The sequence below is a fragment of the Bos taurus genome, chromosome X (genome assembly GCF_002263795.3).
Source record: "Bos taurus isolate L1 Dominette 01449 registration number 42190680 breed Hereford chromosome X, ARS-UCD2.0, whole genome shotgun sequence".
Lineage (NCBI taxonomy): Eukaryota > Metazoa > Chordata > Mammalia > Artiodactyla > Bovidae > Bos > Bos taurus.
This window is the reverse complement of record NC_037357.1, coordinates 16,920,959-16,948,428: the sequence shown is the minus strand read 5'-3', so window position 1 is coordinate 16,948,428 and position 27,470 is coordinate 16,920,959. Positions and strand designations below refer to the sequence as shown.

Here is a 27,470-nt window from a genome sequence, read left to right as displayed (position 1 = left end):
TAAATGCTAATAAATTCTGGAGTGATTTCACCTTTTTTCATTATAAAAAGTTCTTTGTCTCTAGTAATAATTTTTGTCTTTAAGTCTATTTTGTCTGGTATTAAAATAGCTGTTCCAGCTCTCTTTGATTATTATTTGCATGGTATATCTTTTTCATTTTTTTTACTTCTCAACTTATTTCTGTCTGAATGCAAAGTGTGTACACTGTAGATAATATATAGTCGATCATTTTTAAAATCCACTCTACTGACCTTTGCCTTTTCATTGCAGTGTTTCATTTAGAGTGTAATTCATGTGCAATTAATTTAATTATTCATAATTTAAGGTATATGTTTGTCATTTTAATATCTACTTTGTATGTCTTATAGACTTTTTGTTCTTCTATTCCTCCATTACTGCCACTTTTTGTATTAATGATGAGGAGTGACTGCTTAATAGGTATAGGGTATCTTTTGGGGATGAATTTTTTTAAAGTTTTGAACTCAACAGTGGGGATTGTTGCACAACATTATGAACGTACTTAATGCTACTGAATTGTATACTTTTAAATGGCTAAAGTGGTAAATGCATGTTATTTTTAGTTTACTACAACAAAAATATTTGGATGCAATTTCAAAAATGACAGAATGATCTCTGTTCATTTCCAAGGCATTATTCCATATCACAGTAATTCAAGTATATGCCCCGACCAGTAATGCTGAAGAAGCTGAAGTTAAACGGTTCTATGAAGACCTATAAAACCTTCTAGAACTAACATGTAAAAAAAAGACGTCCTTATCATTATAGGATATTGGAATACAAAAGTAAGAAGTCAAGAAACATCTGGAGTAATAGGCAAATTTGGCCATGGGGTACAGAATGAAGCAGGACAAAAGCTAATACAGTTTTGCCAATAGAGTTTGGTCATAGCAAACACCCTCTTCCAACAACACAAGAGGAGACTCTACACATGGGCATCACCAGATGGTCAACACCAAAATCAGATCGATTATATTCTTTGCAGCCAAAGATGGAGAAGCTCTATACAGTCAGCAAAAACAAGACCGGGAGCTGACTGTGGCTCATATCATAAACTCCTTATTGCCAAAATCAGACTTAAATTGATGAAAGTAGGGAAAACCACTAGACCATTCAGGTATGACCTAAATCAAATACCTTACAATTATACAGAGGAAGTGAGAAATAGATTCAAGGGATTAGATCTGATAGACAGAGTACCTGATGAACCATGGACAGAGGTTCTGACATTGTACAGGAGACAGAAATCAAGACCATCCCCAAGAAAAAGAAATGCAACAAAGCAAAATGCCTGTCTCAGGAGATCTTACAAATAGCTGAGAAAAGAAGAGAAGTGAAAAGCAAAGGAGAAAAGGAAACATATACTCATTTGAATGCAGAATTCCAAAGAATAGTAAGGAGAGATAAGAAAGCCTTCCTCAGTGATCAGTGCAAAGAAATAGAGGAAAACAATGGAATAGGAAAGACTAGAGATCTCTTCAAGAAAATTAGATATACCAAGGGAATATTTCATGCAAACATGGGCTCAATAAAGGACAAAAATGGTATGGACCTAACAGAAGCAGAAGATATGAAGAAGAGGTGGCAAGAATACACAGAAGAACTGTACAAAAAAGATCTTCACGACCCAGATAATCACGATGGTATGATCACTCACCTAGAGCCAGACATCCTGGAATGCAAAGTCAAGTGGGCCTTAAGAAGCATCAGTATAAACAAAGCTAGTGGAGGTGATGGAATTCCAGTTGAGCTATTTCAAATTCTAAACAATGATGCTCTGAAAGCGCTGTACTCAATATGCCAGCAAATCTGGAAAACTCAGCAGTGGCCACAGGACTGGAAAAGGTCAGTTTTCATTCCAGTCCCAAAGAAAGGCAATGCCAAAGAATGCTGAAACTACTGCACAACTGCACTCGTCTCACATGCTAATAAAGTAATGCTCAAAATTCTCCAAGCCAGGCTTCAGCAATACGTAAACCACAAACTTCCAGATGTTCAAGCTGGTTTTAGAAAAGGCAGAGGAACCAGAGATCAAATTAGCAACATCCGTTGGATCATCAAAAAAGCAAGAGAGTTCCAGAAAAACATCGATTTCTGCTTTATTGATTATGCCAAAGCCTTTGTGTGGATCACCACAAACTGTGGAAAATTCTTTTTTTTTTTGGAAAATTCTTAAAGAATTGGGAATACCAGACCACCTGATCTGCCTCCTGAGAAATCTGTATGCAAGTCAGGAAGTAACAGTTAGAACTGGACATGGAACAACAGACTGGTTCCAAATAGGGAAAGGAGTACATCAAGGCTGTATATTGTCACACTGCTTATTTAACTTATACGCAGAGTACATCATGAGAAACGCTGGACTGGAAGAAACACAAGCTGGAATCAAGATTGCTGGGAGAGATGTCAATAACCTCAGATATGCAGATGACACCACCCTTATGGCAGAAAGTGAAGAAGAACTAAAGAGCCTCTTGATGAAAATTGAAAGAGGAGAGTGAAAAAGTTGATTTATAACTCAACATTTAGAAAACTAAGATCATGGCATCTGGTCCCATCACTTCATGGCAAATGGATGGGGAAATGTGGAAACAGTGACAGAGTTTATTTTGGGGGGCTCCAAATCTGCCGAGAGGAGATAACCTACGTCCGAGGTCGGGGGAGGCAGCCGAGAGGAGCTACCCCACGCCTGAGGTCGGGGGCGGTGGCTGAATTGAGCTACCCCACGCCCGAGGTCAGGGGTGGCGACCGAGACGAGCTACCCCATGACCGAGGTTGGGGGCAGCGGCCGAATTGAGCTACCCCACGCCCGAGGTCGGAGGCGGTGGCCGAATTGAGCTACCCCATGCCCAAGGTTGGTGGCAGTGGCCGGGAGGAGCTACCCCTCGCCTGAGGTCAGGGGCGGCGGCCGGGAGGAGCTACCCGACAGTGACTCTAGTAATAGGTAAAACTGTGGCTAGAGGGCCATGAGTTAAAACGATTCTGACCATTTCCTAGTCTTCATGATACCATCCCCTAGTTCTCTCACAGCCCATGCCCATCCTTCCTGTGGCGTGAATGCGCCCCTAACTGCTCACGCTCAGTGAGGTAGTCTCCATTATGTGTATCTGGGCTTTAGTGGTTGGACCCCACCCCACTTCATGTCCCTAGTACATTTGTTTGTGCAGTTGTCAGGTGGGCAGCTCTTTAGGCTCACTTTCCCTCTCAGATGGATTCCTATCCCGGTGTCATCTCCATTTCTTTTTTTCCAATTTTAGTATATGTGTTTCCTAAGCTGCTGCTGCTGCTGCGTCGCTTCAGTCGTGTCCACCCTGTGCGACCCCATAGACGGCAGCCCACCAGGCTCCCCCGTCCCTGGGATTCTCCAGGCAATAACACTGGAGTGGGTTGCCATTCCCTTCTCCAATGCATGAAAATGAAAATAAAAGTGAAGTCGCTCAGTAGTGTCCGACTCTGTGCGACCCCATGGACTGCAGCCCACGGGGCTCCTCTGCCCATGGGATTTTCCAGGCAACAGTACTGGAGTGGGGTGCCATTGCCTTCTCCGGTTTCCTAAGCAAGCGCTCTCGAATATAGTTGCTGTGGGGAATTAAATTCGCTGCTGAGAGATTTGATATCTCACTTTAATTTTACCCTATTGCACTTTAGTTTTACCCCCTAACAGAAATGGCAGCAAAGAACTTTGTAGAAGGAGGCAAAGGCAATGGAAAGCTGAATAGGACCGTTGAAATAGTTTGAATTCACTGCTTGAACCAATCACAGAGTCTGGTTTGTGACTCTCTGTGCGCGGTTTGTCCCGTGCTTCCCACAATTCCTGCAACCCCAGTTCAAATGAAAACACTTGAAGCGGGAATTCTTTCCACCAGTAAGAGCGACGCTTGGATTACAGGCACGAGTTCCACATACAGAGAAAGAGTGAGTGGATACTGTACTTGTCAATCATTCTTGCCTCAGCCAATCAGGATCTTTATAGGCGAGACCATCAGTAGGCTATAAAAGGAGTGCACTTGCTTCTTGCCCGCCGTTTTTTCCTGGGTCTCTTGGTGGGTGCGTAGTGAGTTGGTCCTTTCAGCGGTGAGGGAACACAGCGGCTGCTCCTAGGTGAGTTAGGTTAATTTAATTTTTATTTGTCATTGCTAGTTGACTATTTACAATGTGCTTTTTATAGAGGAATATACTTTAATAATGTAATTAATAATATACTTTAATAGTCTGGAGGGCTTTGGAGTTTTGGCTGTGTGGGTCTTTTAGCCGAACTTGGACACAGTGTTGTGCTTTATAGTACAGCATGATAACTTTAATATTTTACTTGTTTTAAATATTGGTCTTGGTTCCCTTTTGTAATCGTTGTTAAGGTACGGTTAGCTGAGGAGGTAGAGGGAAGTCTTGGGGCTGCCAGAGAGCTGATTTTGGCTTTTTATTTTAAATCTTTGCATGATTGTTGTCACTGTGTATTTAATTATTGGTCTTGGTCCCTCTGTTTCTGTTGTTTTCAACCTGAAAAGGAGAAACTTAACAAACTGAGAGGAGTTGTGCATGGGATTAGGACAGTTAGTCGCTTTTGGTTACCTTTAGAGTAACTTTATTGGAGAAGGCAATGGCAACCCACTCCATGTTCTTTTCTGGAGAATCCCAGGGACGGGGGAGCCTCGTGGGCTCCCGTCTATGGGGTCGCACAGAATCGGACACCACTGAAGCGACTTAGCAGCAGCAGAATAACTTTGTGCTTATGTGCCAGCGTCCGTGCCCCGGTGTGTGCCTGTGTGCCGGCGTGTCTGTGCACGCGTGTGCCCATGCCTGGGTGCCTCCGTGTGTGCCCATGTGTGAGTGCCCGCTTGCGTGCCTCCATGTTTGCTCATGCTTGAGTGCCCGCGTGCGTGCCTCCATGTTTGCTCATGCTTGAGTGCCCGCGTGCGTGCCTCCATGTTTGCTCATGCGTGCGTGCCTCCATGTTTGCTCATGCTTGCGTGCCCACGTGCGTGCCTCCATGTTTGCTCATCCTTGCGTGCCCGCGTGCGTGCCTCCATGTTTGCTCATGCTTGCGTGCCCACGTGCGTGCCTCCATGTTTGCTCATGCTTGCGTGCCCGCGTGCGTGCCTCCATGTTTGCTCATGCTTGCGTGCCCACGTGCGTGCCTCCATGTTTGCTCATGCTTGCATGCCCGCTCGCGTGCCTCCATGTGTGCCCATGTGTACGGGCCCTCATGTGTGCCCTGGCGTGCATGTGCATGCCTGCATGCCCACATATGTGCCTATGCATGCATGCCCATGTGCATGCCCACCTGCGTGCATGCCCACGTGGGTGCCCATATGTGTGAGTTCTCATTTGTGTCATTAAATTTTGGAATCAATCCTCTCAGACGCTGATTTAATTAACAAGAAAAAAAAAAGCTTCTGACATTTTAAGCTTGGAATGAGGTAATCAAAGGTCTGATTGGCACAGGAATTGTTCACTAATGACTTTAAATAGCTTTCAGTCACCGTTGGGGCAGTTTTATGTTTTTGTTTAAGGTACTTGTGCATTTGATATCATATTTGACCAAACGTGGTCCTGGGGTTTTTCATGTGTTTTCCTTTAAAAGCCTGATCTTATTTGCACTTGGTATTTTACAAACACTGTGGATACCCCAAAGCCTCTCTTCAGCCAATATTGGATGCAGTTTGGCCTTAAATTTTATGTTACAATTGTTTGTTCATTCTCTTTGCATTTCAGTTAAGTTTTCTTGATTGGGATTTCATAGTTTTCTTATGAAAGGTTTTGTGAAAATTTAGATTTACAGGGGGAGAAAATTAAGTCAGATTGCGTGTCTTTTATTTGGTAATTGTGTATTTGGTATAGTTTTATTTGTTTAAATTGTGATTTTATAGCCCATTCCATAAATTTCTTTAAAAATAAACATTTTAGGGTACTCGGGATTTACAAATGCAGGATTTAATCATCAGGCAGAGTCTTTAATGTTTTACGATAGTGAATGCACTTAAGTGTCCGTCATAGGCTGCCTTGTAGTGCAGTTTGGCAGTTTTACAGAGGAATTGTGTGTTTGGTATCATTTGAATCCATTAAATGTAGATCTTGGTCCTTTTCACAAGCTTTGTGTTTAAAAAAAAAAAAAACACAAAACACCGTATGTTGTCTTCAATTCACAAATAAGGAAACAAGTTTTCTAATCGATAGATTTATGGTATTTTCAGTGTAAAAATACATACCTGGACAACCTGAGTGGCCACGAGCTTGTTTTAGGACACCGGATGCTCAAAAATGCCTGGTACTGGCCAGAGTTGAGTCATGTTTTGGATTTCGTCTCCTGTAAAATCACATGTTGAATATGACGTTATTCCATAAAATATTCTGTCCCTGCAGCTGCTGCTAAGTCATTTCAGTTGTGTCTGACTCTGTGCGACCCCATAGATGGCAGCCCACCAGGCTCCCCCGTCCCTCAGATTCTCCAGGCAAGAACACTGGAGTGGGGTGCCATCGCCTTCTCCGATTCTGTCCCTAGCCTTTGGCATATATTTGCTTTGAAAGATGTGAGTCATTTAAAGATAAAAATCAGGAAAGTAACGGGGAGATGGAGGGCTTTGTGTTTCCAGGCTGCGAAGTCGTGTTGTGTGTTCAGTTTTGAGTTTTATTTTACAGGCTCAGTGTGCATTTAACATAACAGTAATTTTAAAATTTTGGTCCGGGTCCTCTTTCCCAGGTCCTTTTCCCCCTGTTATTCCACAGGGGGGAAATGATTTGTACAGTTTCTGTTCATAAGCAAGGAGGACAGCAGTGTTGGGTACCAGGGTAGTCAGGACCGAAAACGGCGGGAATTCCAAGTCCCGCCCCAATGTGCTGCCTTCCCCTCCCTATTGGCCACACCCAGCAGAGGTTTTTGCGCTTAACCGTAGAGCGAGGGGAGGCTTCTGAAATCTAAATGGTAATGGTTGCTTGTGCCTCTGTTACCTGACATGTATTCATGAGGAGAATTTAATGAAAGGAAAACCCTTGTCTTTCAGAAACCCAAAGACCAAACTCACTGAGAGGAGCCCAATTCTTGCTTTGAGGTAAAATGATGCTATTATTGAATTTGTCTGGTTTGTTCTTGATTTCTACCTGAATAATGCGCATTGTTCAATATGTCGGTGACTGCTGGACACCTTTTTTGGTAGAACACTAGTGATTTCCGACTATTCTCTTCCTGGATTATGTTTAGAAATCAGAAAGTTGGATTGTTGGTAGGATTGAAAGCTACTTCTGCCTCTGTTATGTGACATACCGAGGTTTTAGGCATTGGGGCATTAAAGCATCACAAATACTACCGTTTCAAGCTCTAAACCTCGTTTTTGACTGTGGGATTTAGGTCCAAGGGTCAGGCTTGAAGGCATCTTTATTGCATCTACTTTGCTCATAGGAATCCTAGAGGGCATATTTTCCAAAGAACACATCTACAAAAGCCAATATTAGCAATGGTTATATTTCTCTCATTGCTACTACCTTGAAGGATCTGTGCTCAGTTTCAGACAGCAGCAATGTTATTTAATGGTTTGGATTATTCATAAAAGTACCCCTAATGATATTAGCTGCTTTCTGCTGTCTGTGACTTTCTAACTGTGTTACTGATTACTTAAACTAATACCTCATGAAATTGTTGTAGAGTATGGTGAACAGTTCAGCCTCCCATTTCAAAGGTTTAAGCCTTTAGCTATGGTATTGAAAATAAACAGATTGGTTTGAGATGCACCGTCCCCCATAGAAATTAAGGGACATTGCCTTTTAGCCTAATATTTCATACTTTCCCTGTGATGTTTGATTAAAGCAGGATGAAGGTTGATTTTGAAGGGGCAGTCAGACCTCTGAAGTAGCAATCTCATCTGATCTTGTAGCCACAAAATGAGTGTTGTCCCTTACGTTATATTTCACTCTGAATGATTGGGTACCCACCAACCATTTCCAAAAGTTCCTCTGGATAAGGGGAAAAAAAGGATGTTTGTTCCAGCCACTCACCTAAATAAGTTTCCAAGTGAAGTAACTTTCCCTCTGTGGTGCTAAGCTGCCCACCCTCAGGCAAGTCTTCTTGCAGATTTGCTAAGTTACCACCTTTTTCGGGACCTGCTGTGGAAAAGTCCAGTACTGATAAATCTGTGGACTTGTAACATGAAGAAAAAGGAACCAGAACCCGCCAGATGATTCAGTGCATTGCTGTGTAGTGAGAGGTGAGGGGTGTTGGCCAGAGGGCAACTCTGCTGTCTCCTGGGTCACTACACAAGGTGTTGGGCCCCTTCCCTGTGTCTCTAGAGATAGGAACTACCAGCAGTGGCAGGGTCACTCCTGGACACTGCCGACTAACTCGATGGTAGAGACCGTGTTTCTACAACCCATTGTTTTAATTAAGCAGGTGCATGTTTTTACCCATACTTATTTGTATTCCTCTGTACCCTGTGAGTGCTACTGTTACAGAGACATTGGCAGAATCAGACTGGTTGAATTTCAAAGAAACCTCACTTTGACTTTTTAAAACCAGAATTTTGACTTTTCTTTTTATTCTTTTTGGAAAGCCAGAATGGACTAGATTGTAGAAAACAAACTTCGGGAGTCAAGAGTGCAGGGTGCTGCTTAAATTCCTCTGTTTCAACAGGTACGAGAACGTGGATCTGAATGTAATTTTAGAGCCCAGTTCTATCTATGGAAAAGGGGGAGGGATGAGATTCATGGACCAAGCGGGGAGCAGGGAATGGTAGTCTGCCAGCCTACCTACCCTAATTGTGACATTTGGTAGGAGTCCTGAAGGCAAAGGCCAGCAATTAAGGTAATATGTAGGTCGTACTCCTCCAAATCTTTACCTTCCCATGCATTTTGGGCATTTTCCTGCTCTACAGACATTGCTGGGACCACATATCATGTTTCATACATAGTAAGCCTTCAGTCTCTAAGCTTGAGAGACACTCAGCTCATTTTCACTCTAAGACAGGTCTGGTAGTTCAGCTGACTTCTAACGTATTCAATACTTGGTGTCACTGTTAAAATGTTTCAACTGATTCAGGTATTGGAAGCTGGGAATAAGATTTGAGATTTTCATGCTTAAGTCTCCCTGACCCCTGTGTTTCCTGTTAGTTACACCATGGGATGAATGGGTTTGGGTGAGGTGATCATGACAAAAAGTGCTAATGTTATTGGGTTACATTTAAGCTCCTGTATAACAAATGCTGTCTGTTGTCTATGTCAAGGTCATCGTCTCTGTCAGTACAGTGGCCAAACCACAAGGCTTGATTGGTAAGAATTCCCCATGTTTGGTGCTGTTTTTCCCAGATTGCTCTCTGATGTTTCTGTAAAACATGTAAAGGTCTTGTGTGTGAACCTGATCTCACCTTTGCAGGCAATTTTCTGACAAGGTAAGTAGTAGCTAGATCTGGATTCTTTTCTGGTGAGTGATGAGATTTCATATGAATTTGGGGTTGAAGCTTTCAGAATATTGGAATACCAAATCGCAGCATGGGACATCTTCTAACCACAGTTTTTACATTTGGAGTTGTTGCTCACTCTGGCGTACGTTTAGGAATGCAGTCTTCCCCTGCAGTCATCTAACAATAAGCCTTATAAACTAGAATCATGTGTAAATTCCTGCATTATTGGTGGCTCAGACGGTAAAGCAAGCGTCTGTGTACAATGAGGGAGACCCGGGTTCAATCCCTGGGTCGGGAAGATCTCCTGGAGAAGGGAATGGCAACCCACTCCAGTACTCTTGCCTGGAAAATTCCATGGACGGAGGAGCCTGGTAGGCTACAGTCCATGGGGTTGCAAACAGTCGGATACGACTGAGCAACTTCACTTCACTTCATGTAGCCCTATGCTTGGTACTTTATAACTTGCCACTTGGATTGCTTTGGAGTCAGTCAGATCACAGTTCCAATCTGATTCCACCAGTAACTGTGTGTAGACATAAATACTAGAGTGGGTAGCCATTTCCCTCTCCGACCCAAAGATCGAACCCGTGTCTCCTGCACTGCAGGCAGATTCTTTTCCATCTGAGCCACCAAGGAAGCCCACACTTTTAAGAAGTTCTATCCAAAGTCCAGGAGGAGCTGATGAGGTGGTTGGATCAGGCAGAATCTGCAGAGAACTCTAGTGGAATACTGCATTAGGACTCTGGATAGCCACGAGTGCCTCAGGAGAGTCTGGAAACTGCTAGATCCCCAAAAAGCAAACCTGTGAGCTTCTGCTAGAGTTCTTCCAGGGTCAAGAGTGGAGGTTCTGCTGTCCCTACTTGGGTCTTTCTGTAGCTGATGATGCAGTCTTTACTGTCTAGAGAAGGACTTCCCTAGAGGAGGCAAGGCAAGAGATGTCAGCTAAAAGCACAGTGCAGTGAACTTCCCTGGTGGCCCAATGGCTCCCAATGCAGGGGACTGGGGTTCAATCCCTGGTCAGGGAACTATGATCCTACATGCTGCACCTAAAACTTCACATGCTTCAACTAAAGATCCCTCATGCCTCAACGGAGATGGAAGAACTCACGTGTTGCCACTAGAGACCCGGTATAGCCAAATAAATAAATAAAAATATTAAAAAAAATAAAAGCATGGTGGGAAGAGAGTAGAGGAGAATGATTGTTCCTAGTGCACAAAGGTACATGGGTAGCTTGCTGGTCAGGGAATAATTTTTCTAAACATGATCTTTTCTCAACAGATCCAGTTTCACTGTTTCCACCTGGGCTGATAAGGACGTGCCTCTCAGGATCTTTGTGGAGGTAAGGACATTTGACAGTCACAGAAAAGTGTTTTTATTAATACATCATTTTGATTCACAGAATAAGCAAAATGGCGGCAGGTAGAGATTTTCACAGCTTGCATGAGTGTTAATTAGAAACAACTAGAAGCCTTGGATGTGAGTGTCACTTGTTTAATTTAAATATCTTTGCAGAGAAACTGGTCCTTACTCAGTTAGTCATAGCTGGCATCCAGCCATAAGGAAACCCCAAAACCCATCTGTTCCTTGGACTTTTGACCAAAACGGTCACCCCACACACACCTAGTTAGTATAAGTGTAGATCATTTGGGTACTTCAACACAGTGGGAATTTTGATTCCTCATTTAAGCAAAAATCTTTCCAGCTACCTATTTCAGCATGTCTCATTTTTGGCTGTTCTATAGACCTGTTTTCTCCATTTATGTATGTAGTTAGGTTGGAAATGTCAAGGGACCACAGGGGAATGTTTATGAAATTCCATAAAAATATGCTTTCACAAGACTGAGGTTTATTGGTATTCCAGAGGAGCTAGCTGGTAATGACTTCTTTTCCATCGGAGTCTGCTCCTCGCCTCCTCCCTCTCACCTTGAACTTTTGCTTGAATCTAGGAATCAATTTTGTCTAATTTCCAAATGTTACTTGTCGGTGGTTTGGCTGGATTCATTACACATACACACACACACACACACACACACACCCACACCCAGAATGGAAGTAGCTTGGTGCATCTTAATGACATAAATACTACCCTTATCTTGAAAGCTTTTATTCTTCCTTCCTGTTATTTTGTTTTGTGATTTCTCAGCAGAATAAAGGGATATAATGATAATTTTATTAAAATGAGAGGTTCTCTTAGCAGTACCATGACCCTACTGTCTCATTTCATGGTAAACTCTACTCGTCATTTGTAGGCATTTGTGGGAATTCATATTTTTCATGGAGTTCTAATGAGTCAAAAGTGATCCAGAAAAGACTGTCCTTTGGTCAATGACTGTCCAGCTGTGGGCCTGGCATGCATTCCCTGCAATCTGTCTGTGCACAAAGTGGGTGCACAAACCAGTCCAAAAATAAAAGTTTGTGTTTTTTAAAAAATTTGTATCAAATTTATACAAGTATGAAATTTAAAGAATAAAATAATTCCATGAGGTTTACTCATCAAAATAATACCTCCCCCAGCCTACCACCATTCCATTTCCTGCTCACCATGTTTATCCAGAAGTGACACGTGATTTTGCAATTGTAGAAGTAGCTGGTGCTGAAAACTGCTCAGAAAATCATGAGAGCACTAAAAGGATTTTAGATGTAGTTCTTTGGCCACTTATTGTCTGTTTTTCTGAGGGGAGAAGAATTGCAGCAGATAAATCCTCAGAAAATGAATCAGAGAGGGAATGACAAGTAGGAAATGGTCTCTTACCTTCAGCCCGGCCCAAAGATGGGGAGAAGGCTTGAAACAGTAGTGCTGTGCTCCCGAGGATGAGGACAAAGCAGACAGTTAGAAGGATAGGGCTTTTGGTATGAAAGGTGTCATGGGCATTGTGGGTTCAGGGGGTGTCTCCTACCCCCTTTCCTCTTCTCAATCCTCCCTGTGCTTCAGCATCTCCTCAACTAAACAAGTAACATAAAGGATATCACAGATCTGGAAGTTTTATTACTGTGGTCTGAGATGTAGCTAGCAAATATGGAAGGAGATGTATATATCAGGAGGCAAAACCATGACTTATTGCAAATACTACTTTTCCCTACACATTTTAGCTTCAGAATATAGGTATTCAAAAGAAATGTCTAGTGCTGTGGCCACTTGATTTTTTAAACTTTCATGCGTCTTCCCACCTTCTACCTTGGGGTTTGATTCAACTAATCAAAGTAATATTTAAAGGTGGGCAAAGATATCAATGTAGATGAAAATTGAAGGCAATCTCAGTTTGAGATGCATCAATTAATTGCTTTAAACGCTTCATTTAGATATATATGCCATCTATGGTCTATTTCAGAGAAGGCAATGTCAACCCACTCCAGTACTCTTGCCTGGAAAATCCCATGGACGGAGGAGCCTGGTAGGCTGCAGTCCATGGGGTCGCTAAGAGTTGGACACGACTGAGCGACTTCACTCTCACTTTTCACTTTCATGCATTGGAGAAGGAAATGGCAACCCACTCCAGTGTTCTTGCCTGGAGAATCCCAGGGACCGGGGAGCCTGGTGGGCTGCCATCTATGGGGTCGCACAGAGTCGGACACGACTGACGTGACTTAGCAGCAGCAGCAGCAGTACAATGCTCCAAGTATGTATAAGGAAGAAGAAGATACCAGTGCCCATTGTGAGTATAGGAGAGAGAATTGCCCTTTAGGCAAAGTTGAGAAACTGGTGATGGAGATGACTCTTTACCATTTTTCTCTGAATTCTTTATTTCTTTGTTGATGTAGGCTTTGCTGCTCCTGTTTCTTGTGGATTTTTATTGGGCCTCTGAAAAATGACCCTGGGAATAAGTGGCCTCTCAGCTTCTCATTTGTTTAGAGTCGAATTTCTGGTACAGACTTTTTGCACATGAGCTATTTTAAGGGTGAGATTGTTCCAATATATTCCTCAAGACACTGTTTTCCTTCAATATTCCCATATTCCGTATCTTTCTTCTGGACTTTAATCTGAAGTCATGGTTGGTACCTGTAATATTTCATCTCCCTCTTGTGATCTTTCATTGATTTTTTTTTTTCAGGAGGACTCAGCTAAGTTTCCAAGTTTTAATTCCATACATTGATCAATTTCTTTTTCTTATTTTGAGTTAGTTCTATGTGCTGAGATTCAGTGCCTTTTCTTCCTCTACTTTTTTGTTTTCTAGCCCAGATCTTTGTTTTCTTAGTATATTCTTTGTGAGGTTTCATGGCAATGACACTTGTGAAGGTGATATGGTTTGTGTCTGCCAGAAAGCATCTATTCAGCTAAATCCTGTCTGTCTTCTATGAAGACCAGCAGGCCATCTAGAATCTGCTCTAAGCTTTGGTTTTCTCTATCCCTTCCCTGCTTGGCTAGACTTTATCATGTTTCATCTTTGATATATGGTTCCTAATTCCACAAATTCTTCTGCTCTGTGCGCTTAAGAAGCATACAATTCCTATATGCCAATCCACCTACAAGAGCTGTCCCTAGAAAATCATCCAGTTAGTCTGTTAACTCTTTTATACTGGTACTCCTGGACTTTTGTTGTAATCTGTCTAGTTTTTATTTTTTGTCTTAATTTTCAAGAGGTATTTTCCTACTTGGTATTTCCATACCCTTTGTGCTTCTTTTTTTTTTTTTTGCATCTATTGAGATAATCATATGGTTTTTGTTTTTCAGTTTGTTAATGTGGTGTATTACATTGATTGATTTGCGGATATTGAAGAATCCTTGCATCCCTGGGATAAAGCCCACTTGGTCATGGTGTATGATCTTTTTAATGTGTTGTTGGATTCTGATTGCTAGAATTTTGTTTAGGATTTTTGCATCTATATTCATCAGTGATATTGGCCTGTAGTTTTCTTTTTTTGTGGGATCTTTGTCAAGTTTTGGTATTAGGGTGATGGTGGCCTCATAGAATGAGTTTGGAATTTTACCTTCCTCTGCAATTTTCTGGAAGAGTTTGAGCAGGATAGGTGTTAGCTCTTCTCTAAATTTTTGGTAGAATTCAGCTGTGAAGCCGTCTGGACCTGGGCTTTTGTTTGCTGGAAGATTTTTGATTACAGTTTCAATTTCCGTGCTTGTGATGGGTCTGTTAAGGTTTTCTATTTCTTCCTGGTCGAGTTTTGGAAAGTTGTACTTTTCTAAGAATTTGTCCATTTCTTCCTCGTTGTCCATTTTATTGGCATATAATTGTTGATAATAGTCTCTTATGATCCTTTGTATTTCTGTGTTGTCTGTTGTGATCTCTCCATTTTTGTTTCAAATTTTATTGATTTGATTTTTCTCCCTTTGTTTCTTGATGAGTCTGGCTAATGGTTTATCAATTTTATTTATCCTTTCAAAGAACCAGCTTTTGGCTTTGTTGATTTTTGCTATGGTCTCTTTTGTTTCTTTTGCATTTATTTCTGCTCTAATTTTTAAGATTTCTTTCCTTCTACTAACCCTGGGGTTCTTCATTTCTTCCTTTTCTAGTTGCTTTAGGTGTAGAGTTAGGTTATTTATTTGACTTTTTTCTTGTTTCTTGAGGTGTGCCTGTATTGCTATGAACTTTCCCCTTAGGACTGCTTTTACTGTGTCCCACAGGTTTTGGGTTGTTGTGTTTTCATTTTCATTCGTTTCTATGCAAATTTTGATTTCTTTTTTGATTTCTTCTGTGATTTGTTGGTTATTCAGCAGGGTGTTGTTCATCCTCCATATGTTGGAATTTTTAATAGTTTTTCTCCTGTAATTGAGATCTAATCTTACTGCATTGTGGTCAGAAAAGATGCTTGGAATGATCCTGGGCCATAAAGCTAGCCTTGGTAAATTCAAAAAAATAGAAATCATTCCAAGCATCTTTTCTGACCTTTTGTGCTTCTTAATCACTTCCTGCTCATGGCTCCTTCAGTGAGTGGGAGTGGAGTCAACCCTCTCTGATTACTGAGTTCTTACATATCATTATTTCTTAGGTTCTCCACGATCTTGGTCACCCTTTGTGATCTTGTAACAACTTAAACATCCTTGTTTGTACAACACACTCTTACGGAGAATGTAGACTCCACATGTATTTCCTTTGTTTGTCCCTTCTGGTCTTAAAGATCTGGAATTTCCCTATCTGTACAGGCTGACTTATAAAGATCTCATAGTTAATATTAAGAACTCTTACTTTGAACTTAACCTGTTTTCATTCTTCCACTGCTGATGTTCTTTGATGTGGCTGATTACTTAACTTCTGTGAACTTTAATTACTCTAAGTATAAAATGGAGACGATGAGATCTGCCCCAGCTTCTTAAAGCGGCTGTTATGAGAGCAGAAGTTAAAGCATTGTTGAATACTGGGTCCTCAGAAATATCACCAGAATAACTTGTTGATAAGGACAAGTTGAGTTTATCCTTACTGTGGTAAGGAAGAGTACTATCTTGAAAGCTAAATGGGGATAATTATGCGGTTTGGGAATCTGATTACAGGTGGCTATTGGAGTATGGGTGATTGATTAGGATTAGGTAAAGTTCATGACATAATATTATACTTTGGATTGGTGGACACAACAAGGCAAGGTTTTTGAGACAAGGGTATTGATCTCAATCCTATCTGCTGAAAGTCTGTTCGACATTCATGTGAGTATCTTTGGGACATCTCTGGAATGAGCCACAGAATTATTTGCAATTTCTTTCTTCACGAGCAAGAGTTACCTGGAATTGTAAAGTCATGTTGATGAATACAGTAGAATAGTTAAATTGTTTGGTAAGACAGCTGAAGAGTAAAATCATGTTAATGTAGGCAGTGAGCTGTGAGGAGGTTGAAGCTTTTAGTGCTTGGTATACAAAAGCACTTTGTAAATGATAAGTACTGTATAAATGGTGGTCATATTCATGAGGCAAGTGTTTCACTTGTTTTTGATTCTTATGCCTTTTTATCTAAATGCAGTCTTTTTCTGCTGAAACTCAGTAGAAAGGGGAATCTGTATTCAGAATGACTAAACTTCTGATATGTTATTTAGCTCTTTGATGCCTGGGACCAGCCTTGAAAAAGTCGTGTGAAACCTCTACAAAATTTTCCTCAACTCTTTAAAGCAACTAATCACAAGAGATAATGAAGGCAAAGTCAGGGAGTTTTAATTCAGGTTAAACCTTCAAAGTAAGATAAAACATTTAGGGGGAAAATATATGCCAACATGGTGAGTGAAGCAAAACTCCTCACTTGGCCAATCAAGAGTCAGCCTTTTGCCTTCCTTATCTGAAAATAAAATCTTGGATAGTTCTTTCCTTTATAACTTCCATTTTGGCCTAACACTGGCTCACTAGTTAACTCCAGGTACATGGTATATAGACTGTTTTTAAAAGCTCATTGGGCATAACCTTTAAGATAGACTAATGTAGGTAAAATATCATAGGAATATTATATTTAACATTAGACTAGCAGTTAAAATATAGTTCTCCCAAGAGAGTTATTGCAGGTCTGTTATCTCTAGGCAACATAAATATCATATCAACACTATTGATTAGTTCTCTTTTACTTTGATAGTCAGGTGTGAATTATTTTTAATATGTCTGACACTGTCATAGAAAATAAGTGGACACAGAGGAAAGAGCACTGAGGTATTTGACCATTGTTGTACAAATGTGGACCATCATGAAATAGAAAAACTGTAAGTTTTCAGAATACATAGTACTTTTCCTATCTCATAGTACTTTTTTATCTCAAGTAAAAGCAACAAAGAAAATAGATTTGCTTTAGGATTCAGAGTGCATGACATACTTGAAATAAACTCATGACAATGCCAGACATGGAAGAGAGAATTTAAAAACATGGCAAGGAATGATCCTTTTCTCAAGGATCTTACAATCTAGTTAGAGACAAAACTAACTTAAATTCATTTCATCTGTATAATGAGTTAAGAGGAAGGAAACATTGCAATTTCAATAGAGAAGTCTTAGAAAAGGTCAATGGTGGGGTGCTTCTTGCTCTCGATTCGCAAGGATAGAGGAAAAGTCAGAATCACAGGGGCTTCCCAGGTGACCCAGTGGTAAAGAATCACCTGACACTGCAGGAGACATGGGTTCTATCCCTCGATTGGAAGATCCCCTGGAGAAGGGAATGGCAACCCACTCCAGTATTCTTGCCCGGAGAATCCCGTGGACAGAGAAGTCTGGCAATCCATGGGGTCACAGAAGAGTTGGACACAACTGAGCACACACACACACTCCAACACACACACAGAACCCATAAAGGAGAGGGAAAGTACTGAAGAGAAAGGTGTGAGGTAAGGGGACAAAAGTGGGAGGGCACAGACAGACCTGTGATCTTTAAAGTTGAATTGCTGATGGAAATCTGCTGCTGCCACCAGATTTACATCTTTCTCGCCTGTAGTGCAGCTTGGCCCTGAGTATACAGATGCTTTATTGGATTATTATGTCTGTGACACTGCAGCTATTAATCATACTCAGCCATAGGACCTGACAATATAATGATGTTCTATTTTTACTTCTGTCCCCAAAATGCCCCAGAAGTACTGAAATTATGACCAGAAAATTAATTTCTTTGCATTTGGACTAGAAGTAAAAGAATAGGGAATAATTCTACATTCAGTCTATAAATCTCCAGAGTTGTTGAGAAACATTTTGTGTTAACAGTTTAGGCTGAGTTTTACAGTAAGTATTGCACTCCTCCCCAGAGGAACTGGTGAGAAAAATACCTGATCAGAGCATTTCAGTGTTGTTCAAGGCTATCAAACAAATGCTTGCACATATATGCACATACAGTTGTAACACTGATTATTTTGCAAGGTCAGAAAAGGAGTGGCTGTTTTGTGCCACATCCTAGTTGCTTTCCTGAGTATAGAAATAAAACAGGCTACTTCATCCAAGCTTCTCACAGAGGTTTTCTTGGTGATCTGTGTGTGTACCAGGAAATTAGCACACAGGACCATTTATATTCTTATTTATATTGAGTTCCTGATGAGATCAGTTAAGCCACATTCTCAGTCTTCTTCCCTAGTACTTGGTCCATACTCTCAAACTGTCATAGACAGGTGGGCCCTTGGAGATCACTGTCCACTGTATAAGTGAAGAAATGTCAGTGCAGTGAGATAGTGACCACAGAGACTGTGATTAAGCTGACACTACCACCTTGTCTCCTGCTTTGTGTTGTCATCTTCATTCTGTCGTGCACCTTTCCTCTCTTCCCAGAGGTCCTCCATACATTAACATATGTATTTGAAGTGACTGCGTGGAGAGCGAAAGGAGCAGTGATAGATAGTGTGCCTGTTTGTGGGGAATGCTCTCCCCCGCCCACTATGTGTGCCGCACACTTAGACATACACAGCAGGGCAACCATATGACAGCCTGTGTCACCTGTAAGGCCAAGAGTTCTATTTGTAAAGATGTGTTGTATTGCTTTAACTTTTTGGGGTGGGGCACAGGTCAGTTTCATAATCTGTTGACATTGTATACCATCTCTTGGAGAAACAAAAGGCTTTTGCACATATCCATAGACATAGAGTTTTTAGGAGATCAGGGGCCAACCTCAGGAGTCCAACATATTACTGACGGTAAGAATTCCTCTTCATGTTATAAGCACTTATTTCTTTATCTGATCATAAGACATTTGATTGCCTGCCATGTACTCTGGGCCCTGTGCCAGTTCCTTGCTAAGTAACCCTGTGACCTTGGGGTCACCTCCCCAACTCTAAGTTTTGTGTATAAGCTTAGCGTGTTTTAATGGAATGATCTCTAAAGTCTCTTATAGTGTTTTATATACTCAGCCTTGTTCTAAGTACAGATAGGAATGCACAGTCCAAGCATCTAATAAAGCAGAACAGTGACCAGGAGCAGGCAAAAGCAAGAAGCAAAGGGAAAAGGGATGGCGGCTCCTGTTTAGTCCTTTGAAACAGACACTTAGGCAAAGAAACTGTTTTGCTGCTGTGTGAGAACTACAGCACTGAGTTTGTCTCTACATGTGGCCTCTGTATAATAATGAATGCTCACATCATTAATCCGTTTGGGCTATTGCATAATTTTTTTATTTTATCGATGAGTTGCTTTTAAATTTTTTAAAAACTCACTCCTTTTCAACCAAGTACTTAATGGGTCAAGTTACTGTTACTGGACTGCAGGAAGTCAGGGAGATGGTACCCTGTGTAAGGAAGAGCGGAGTTTCACACAAACTCTTCCAAGTAAACTATATTTAAGATGTTTATGTTATTACAGTCTCTACTGAAAGCATTTCTAAAGCTCTTAGTAAACTTGTCCCTAGGCTGCTTGTGTCTGTATTTATTCAGCCTTCAAATAATTCATTTGCTCATTTCAGGCATGTGTTTGTTTTATTTTTTTCAACATGATTTAATTTAACTGAGACTTCAAGTTTGTATCAGGATGTCCAAATAAGTTCATTAATTCTGGGAGATTTTCTCCTAATAAGTAGAAATTCATCAACATAAATAATGACATATTAAAGTTATTAAATTGAAAATATCTTTATGCTCACTCTGGAGCTTAAATATGTCAGTCAATAATAATCAAATGCCACCCAAACACTCATAATTTTCTGAGAAGACAAAATTAGTTGGTTTCAATATGTCTGAAAGATAAATCAGACTATCAATGTTTTATCATTCATATGAGAAATTTATATAACTCACATTAAACAAATCAGATCAACCGGAAAATTGGAGTAATTAAACGTTATAGGGGAAAGAATTTTATAAGAAGAGTAACAAAGACACTCATGCTGCTAGTTCAGTTCAGTTGCTCAGTCGTGTCCAACTCTTTGCGACCCCATGAATCGCAGCACGCCAGGCCCCCCTGTCCATCACTGACTCCCGGAGTTCACTCAGACTCACGTCCATCGAGTCTGTGATGCCATCCAGCCATCTCATCCTCTGTTGCCCTCTTCTTCTCCTGCCCCCAATCCCTCCCAGCATCAGGGTCTTTTCCAATGAGTCAGCTCTTGGCATGAGGTGACCAAAATATTGGAGTTTTAGCTTCAGCATCAGTCCTTCCAATGAACACCCAGGAATGGTCTCCTTTAGGATGGACTGGTTAGATCTCCTTGCAGTCCAAGGGACTCTCAGGAGTCTTCTCCAACACCACAGTTCAAAAGCATCAATTGTTCGGCGCTCAGCTTTCTTCACAGTCCAACTCTAAGAGCAGTGAGAAAATGCAGACAGGTGAGGGCAGAAGGTGTAACGAAGGCACAGGTTTCCTGTTCTTAGGAGTAAACAGGGAGCGCCCAAGGCAATTAGATTCATAACAAGTAGCTGGCGAAGCTAGAATATGCCAGCACACTGGAGAAGAGCACAGATACTATAAATGTTGACTTTACTCCCTTTAATTTAAATTTAAAATATTTTGGAGTAAAAAAGAAAAATGCTTTTAAACATAGTTGCATTTGTGATGATGATCAGGAGCCTTCTCTGCCATGTTCTCTACCCTTTCTCTAATACCTGTTTTTATTTTTTTAATATTTGTTTTTCGTTTTGGCTATTTCCCTGTCTACATATACTCTCTTAATACTCATTGTTTAAATTTTTATCTTAGGAGATTGCATATTGTATTCTTCTCTAATGGCTCATTTAACCCACTCTCATCTTTAGCTTCTTTCCTCCCAAATTACATCATCATTTCTCTACTATTTTAGCCACTGGACTTTAACATTCATCTCTTGTTACATCAAGAGTCCATACTTAACAAGGACATGTATATTGCCCGTCTGTCCTTCACTTCATTTCTTTCCCTTTTACATTCTGCACTCTGTCAAACATACCTTTTCTTTTACATTATCAAGGTTGTTAAAAGCACTCTTATTTTTTATAATCACCTAATTTTGTGGGATAAATCATTAAGTAAATTCCTAAGAAAGGTATGCATAAGGCAGAGTTTATGAACTATTAATTATTTGAAAATATTTTTCTTTAGACCTCACACTTGATTGGTACTTGTATAGAATTCTGTGTTCAAAACCATGGGCCCAGGGTTTTCTTTTTAAATTTTTCTTTCTTCTTTTTTGGATCTTCTATTAGATAGATATTGGGTCTCCTGGACCAATCATCTGTTATGTTTGTATTTCTCCTTACTTCTATCTTATACTTTTGCTCTGTATTCTGGGAGCATATTCTCAATCTTAAGAAACTTATGATTCATCAGACACCCTTTTCTAGGCCCCAGTGAAGTCCCTACTCTGTTACCTGGGTCTTTGATGGGACATACTCTTATTAGGCTCTCTGAAGTTTCTCACTCATAATTATGACTCCGACTATGGTGATACTAGACACAAATGTCATTATTTCTAATCTTAGTTGTGTTCTCTGAGAAATATAATATAAACCTCCTTTCCTCTCTGTCTTCCCCTTAATTTCTCATGAAAATATAGTTTCTTCTTCCCTTAGAATATCATTATGCAATATAGGCATCAACTATAAACTTTTCTATTTGCCAACACATCATGAGGGTTGCCTTTCATGCTGTTAATGCCTGGGATTTGAATAGAATTTATTTTGTGAACTTGTTCCACGTCTGATTTCTATACCCTTTCCTCTTGAATCTGGGTAAATAAAAATAGTACAAGATCATGCATTAAATGAGCCATTTCAAAATATCTCAAGTAACAAATAGAAAAAGGGAGGAGGTTACTTGTGTAGGAGTCTGCCTATGCAGATAATTACAAATTTAAAAAATCTACAGTAAGCACTATTCCTTTGAGCTGCAAATTAACTCATTCTTATTTGGCAGAAAGAAAGTGAAAGTGAAACTCACTCTGTCGACCCCATGGACTATATAGTCCACGGAATTCTCCAGGCCAGAATACTGGAGTGGGGAATCTTCCTGCCCAGGAATCGGACCAGGGACCCGCCTGCACTTCAGGCAGATTCTTTAGCAACTGAGCTATCAGGGAAGCCCTAATTGGCAGAATGCCCCCAAAATACCACCTTGGTGTCAACAAGTCACTTAATTTAAGCTCTACACTGCACTTTGCTCCTTGAAATATATAGCATCCCTTCTGTCACAGAAACTCTTGAGACTTTTCCTGCAGTAATGTTGTTTTGTGCTAAATGGAAACTTCCCAGATGACGGGCTCATCCAGCCTCCTACTTGCTGCAAAACTCCTGGCACACTTAGCCCTACCAGTTTCTCCTGCCTGGTAATTAACCAAATCCTTCATCTTGAACTGAGGGTCTATATTGTCACTGGGTACAAGAAATAGGTAAATGAAATAGGTTTTTCTCAATATTTAAACTATCTCATGGTGCCCAAAGCAAGATTGTGAAATAAGGGACAGGCTTCTGATTTTAGAGCTTGATCTTACAATTTGGAGCTAGAAGGCTCTGTTTCTTTGAAGAACTATTGTATTTTCTTTTCCATTCATTGTTCACTTAAGCTTCTCTTATTAGGGCCAAAGTTTCATATGCTATTCCTCACTTCACAGCCTGTGAAAGCATACACAGATTATCTTTTTGGAAGTGACTGGTTGTGGGGGGACAAGTCTTTCATACTTAGAAGTGACTAAAAGAAATAAGACCTGCAACATACTTTGCTGTCCATTCTGCTTCATTGGAGCATTCATTATGTGTCTCTCTATATCTGGATTTACTAAGCAAAGAGGGCATTCTAGAAGACAGTATGTTAGCAATTGAGAAACCACCAACTTCAATTAATTAATTGTTTCTATAGTCTCCTTTTAACATGTGTCAAGGATTTTCCTAGAGCAAACTTTTGTTTGTGGTTAATATTTAGAAAAAACAGCATAATTGTGTATTTTTACTATACCCTGAGGCTGAACATTAAATTATCCTAGAGATGTTAAGATTTGGATATGGTTTGCCTTTAAGATTACCCTAGTACATTTGTTAATGAATCTTTTACATGAATTGATACAACTTTAAAAACATTATTAATTTTTACTCTGATTCTAAATGCAGTATAATAATCTACATAGTGTTTTTAAGCACTCAAAGCAACTGTGAGAAGAAAGATTTTTACAATCTGGGAAGAAAAATGTAAATTTTTAGTATTTCATTAGTATTAGGGGAAAAGGGCATTTTAAATGTTCATATTGTGGTAAGCGGGCTTCCCTGGTAGCTCAGCTGGTAAAGAATCCACCTGCAATGCAGGAGACCCCGGTTTGATTCCTGGGTCAGGAAGATCTCCTGGAGAAGGGATAGGCCACCCATTCCAGTATTCTTGGGCTGCCCTGGTGGCTCAGATAGTAAAGAATCCGACTGCAATGCGGGAGACCTGGGTTCGACCCCTGGGTTTGGAAAATCCCCTGGAGGAGGGCATGGCAAGCCACTCCAGTATCCTTGCCTGGAGAATCCCATGGACAGAGGAGCCTGGCGGGCTACAGTTCATGGGATCACAGAGTCAGACATGACTGAGCGACTAAGCACAGCACATTATGGTAAGTAGTGTTTTTTTAAATTGTGTGTAATTTCAAGGCAAAATCAAGATCTGTTCTTATTGTCAGTTTTCTGTGCTCTTCCACCAATCTGCTGAACAGAATGCATTTCAACAGAGCAGAATGGTACTATTAGGAATTATTAGGACTTCTGTGTGTCATACTGTCTCTTGCTGCAGCAGAAGAGTGCTTCAACATCTTAGAGAAATGACTGCCTAAAACCCTAAACCTCTCATACACCAAATCTCAGTTTTACTGTAATACTGAATTCAATTTTGATTAACACCCCTTTCTGTCATTCAGCATTCAACACCTTGGACCTGGGAAATGCTGGGTCACAGAGAAGGAATTGGCGATGGCCTGTTGTCATTCTTGGGTGTTCATAACACTAATCTGTTAAACAGGATGCATTTTACCAGAGTAGAATGATAGGAGTTTTAGGAATTATCAGGACTTCTATACTTCTAAGGAGAAGGCAACAGCACCCCGCTCCAGTACTCTTGCCTAGAGGATCCCATGGATGGAGGAGCCTGGTAGGCTGCAGTCCATGGGGTCGCTAGGAGTCAGACACGACTGAGCGACTTCACTTTCACTTTTCACTTTCATGCATTGGAGAAGGAAATGGCAACCCACTCCAGTGTTCTTGCCTGGAGAATCCCAGGGATGGGGGAGCCTGGCGGGCTGCTGTCTATGGGGTTGCACAGAGTCGGACACGACTGAAACGACTTAGCAGCAGTAGCAGCAGCAGCAGCAGCATCTGGATAAAGTGAGGCTATTGATGGCAATATTATTAAGGATAGGCATTTGGAATTGGGAATACTCTGTTACAAGATATGAGCGTGACTTGTGAAGAAGTATGGTGTTATTAGAAAGTCAGATTAGTTGTAAATACATATTGCAAACACTAGGAGAATCACTAAATTTTCTTCTAAACTATTGTTGATATTCCACGAGAAGAAGTAAAATGTACTCATAAAGCACTTGATTAAAACCAGAAAAGGCAGGGATAGAGAAGAAGAAAAGAAAAGAGCAGGGAATAAAAATGGTTACTACCGTAGTAGATATTAATATATCTATATCAGTAGTCACTTTAGAGGCAAATGATCTAAAAGTGTCAATTAACATATTTTCAGAGTGAATGAAACTATATGTTGTCTATGAGAGACCCATTTTAGATGTAAATATTCTTTAGTTTGTACGTAAAGAGATGGAGGAAGATGAGTAGTTGTATTATTTTTCGACAAAATAGATTTTGTAACAAGGGAAATTATCAGGAATAAGAGGGAGCATTACATAATGAGAAAAAGGAGAAAGCTCTCCCAGAAAACATAACAAAATTCTTAATGCATTTATATCTCACAACAGTTTGTCAAAATACCTAAGGCAAAACAAGTAAAACTTCAAGAAGAAATAGACAAATCCTCTATTACAGTTGGCAGTTTCAGTGCCCTCCTTTCATTCATTGATAGATGAAGCAGGCAAAAAATCAGTAATGGCATAGTTGACCAGAAAAACATCATCAGTCAATTTGATCTAATTGACACTTAAAGAGTACTCCATCCAACAACAGCAGAATACATATTCTCAAACTCACATAAAACATTCACCAACATAGATCACATTCTGGGTGATGAGAAACACCTAAACAAATTTGAAAGAATAGAAGTCATGTAAAGGATGTAGTTGAACCACAATAAGATTCAATTTAAAATCAATAAGAAATAGAAATTCCACAAATATTTGGAGATTAATCAACACATTTCTAAATAACATATGGATCAAAGAAGAAGTTTTAAGATAAATTTTAAAATATTTTGAACTAAACAAAGAAGGGAAATAAAACTTATCAAACTGTGTAAGGTTGCAGCAAAAACAGTGCTTGAAGGAAAATTTATAGCATTAAATTTAGAAAAGAAGAAAGATTTAAAAATGATTCAGCTCACATGTTAGGAAAGTAGAGAAAGAAAAGCAATATGAGCCTAAAGCAAATGAAAGAAAAGAAATAGATTCAATAAAAATTAGAGGAAAAATCAGTGAAATTAAAATTGGGGAAATAATAGAAAAAATCAAGGAAATTAAATCTGGATCTTTGAAAAGAGAGTAAAGTTTAGCCAGGGTAGTGAAGGTTAAAAAAGGGAAGACACAAACTACTAATACCAGAAATGCAAGAGATGTATGACTGTTGATAATGATGGGCATTAAATCTAAAACTTTCTAAAATAACTATCTATTTAAAATAAACATTTTAAAATGAATTATTATTAAGGGTTTACTAAAGGATATGGATTCTCTGCAGATTATAGAGTGTATAAAAAGGCTGAGCTCACAAAAGGTCTTGTTGCGTTTAGGGATCAGTAGGCTTCCAGAGATCCCTGGGAATCCTACCCTTCTTTCCCCTTCACCCTTCCCTCTTCCCACTGGTAACCACTAGCATGTTCTCTATGAGTCTGTTTCTTTTTTTTTGTTTGTTATATTCACTAGTTAGTTTTCTTGATACGATAAGTTATATCGTATAAGTGATATCATATAGTATTTGTCTGACATTTCACTAAGCATGATACCCTCCAAGTCCATCCATGCTACTGTAAATGGCAAAATTTCACTTGGTAAAAGGCTGCGTAGGATTCTATTATGTATATATACACCACATCTTTATCCATTCATCCATTGATGGACATGTAGATTGTTCCCATATCTTGGCATTGTAAATAGTGCTGCTATGAACATTGGGGTGCATCCATCTTTTTGAATTAATGTTTTCCTTTTTGATGGGTATGATTATATGCAATTTCAAATGTTATGTGTCCAAAATCTCTGCCTCTGAGTCACTGAGCTGTTTGTGTAGCTCCTGACAAAGAGAAATCCCTCAGTTGTCTATTTCTAGGAATCGCTAGCTCTGTATTTTCAGAAAATTCAGATGGGTCAGAAAGGAGTGAGAGTAAGGAATGTCAAGAGGTTCAGGCAGGAGGAACAAAAGGTCCAATGAACTGCCACCACATCTGCCCTATTGGTAGCAAGGGATTACAGAAGGGAAGAGGTAGGAAATGGCAGTGCTCAGATATTGGGAAAGGATAGCCCAAGTGTTCACAGTTTGATAGCACCTGGACTCTACTGTTCGTTCAGGTCATCATCTGTTTTAAATTGATGTATAGTTGATTTACATTGTTGTGCCAGTCTCTGCTGTACAGTAAAATGACTCAGTTCCACATGTGTATACATTCTTTTTAAAATATTGTGTTCCATTGTAGTTTATCACAGGAGACTGGATGCAGTCCCCTGTGCTATACAGTAGGACCTTGTTGTTTATCCATTCTGTGTATAATAGCTTGCATCTACTAACCCCAAACTCCCGCTCCATCCCTCTCCCTTCTTTACTACCTCTCCTCCTTGGCAACCACAAGTCTCTTCTCTGTGTGAGTCTGTTTCTGTTCTGTAAACACATTCATTTGTGCCATATATTTGATTCCACATATAAGTGATATCATATGACATTTGTGTTTCTAACTTACTTCACTGTTGGTGGGAATGTAAGTTGATGCAGCCACTATGGAAAACAAAATGGAGGTTCCTCAGAAAACTGAGACTAGAATTACCGCATGATCCAGCAATTCCACTCCTGGGCATATACCTGGACAAAACTATAATTCAAAAAGATACATGCACCTCTATGTTCATAGAGCTGTTTACAAACCAAAACAAGGAAAC

General features: G+C 40.1%; 1 protein-coding gene across 1 annotated transcript in view; it reads left to right on the top strand.

Moving 5' to 3' along the window:
• The first annotated feature begins 8,553 nt into the window (after positions 1 to 8,553).
• USP26 (ubiquitin specific peptidase 26) overlaps positions 8,554 to 27,470 on the top strand; it is a 41,754-nt gene continuing 22,837 nt past the window's right edge. Inside the window, exons 1-3 of the mRNA XM_005227521.5 lie at positions 8,554 to 8,635; positions 9,225 to 9,270; positions 10,681 to 10,741. The gene's annotated coding sequence lies outside the window, so the exon portion shown is untranslated. The remainder of the gene's footprint in view (positions 8,636 to 9,224; positions 9,271 to 10,680; positions 10,742 to 27,470) is intronic.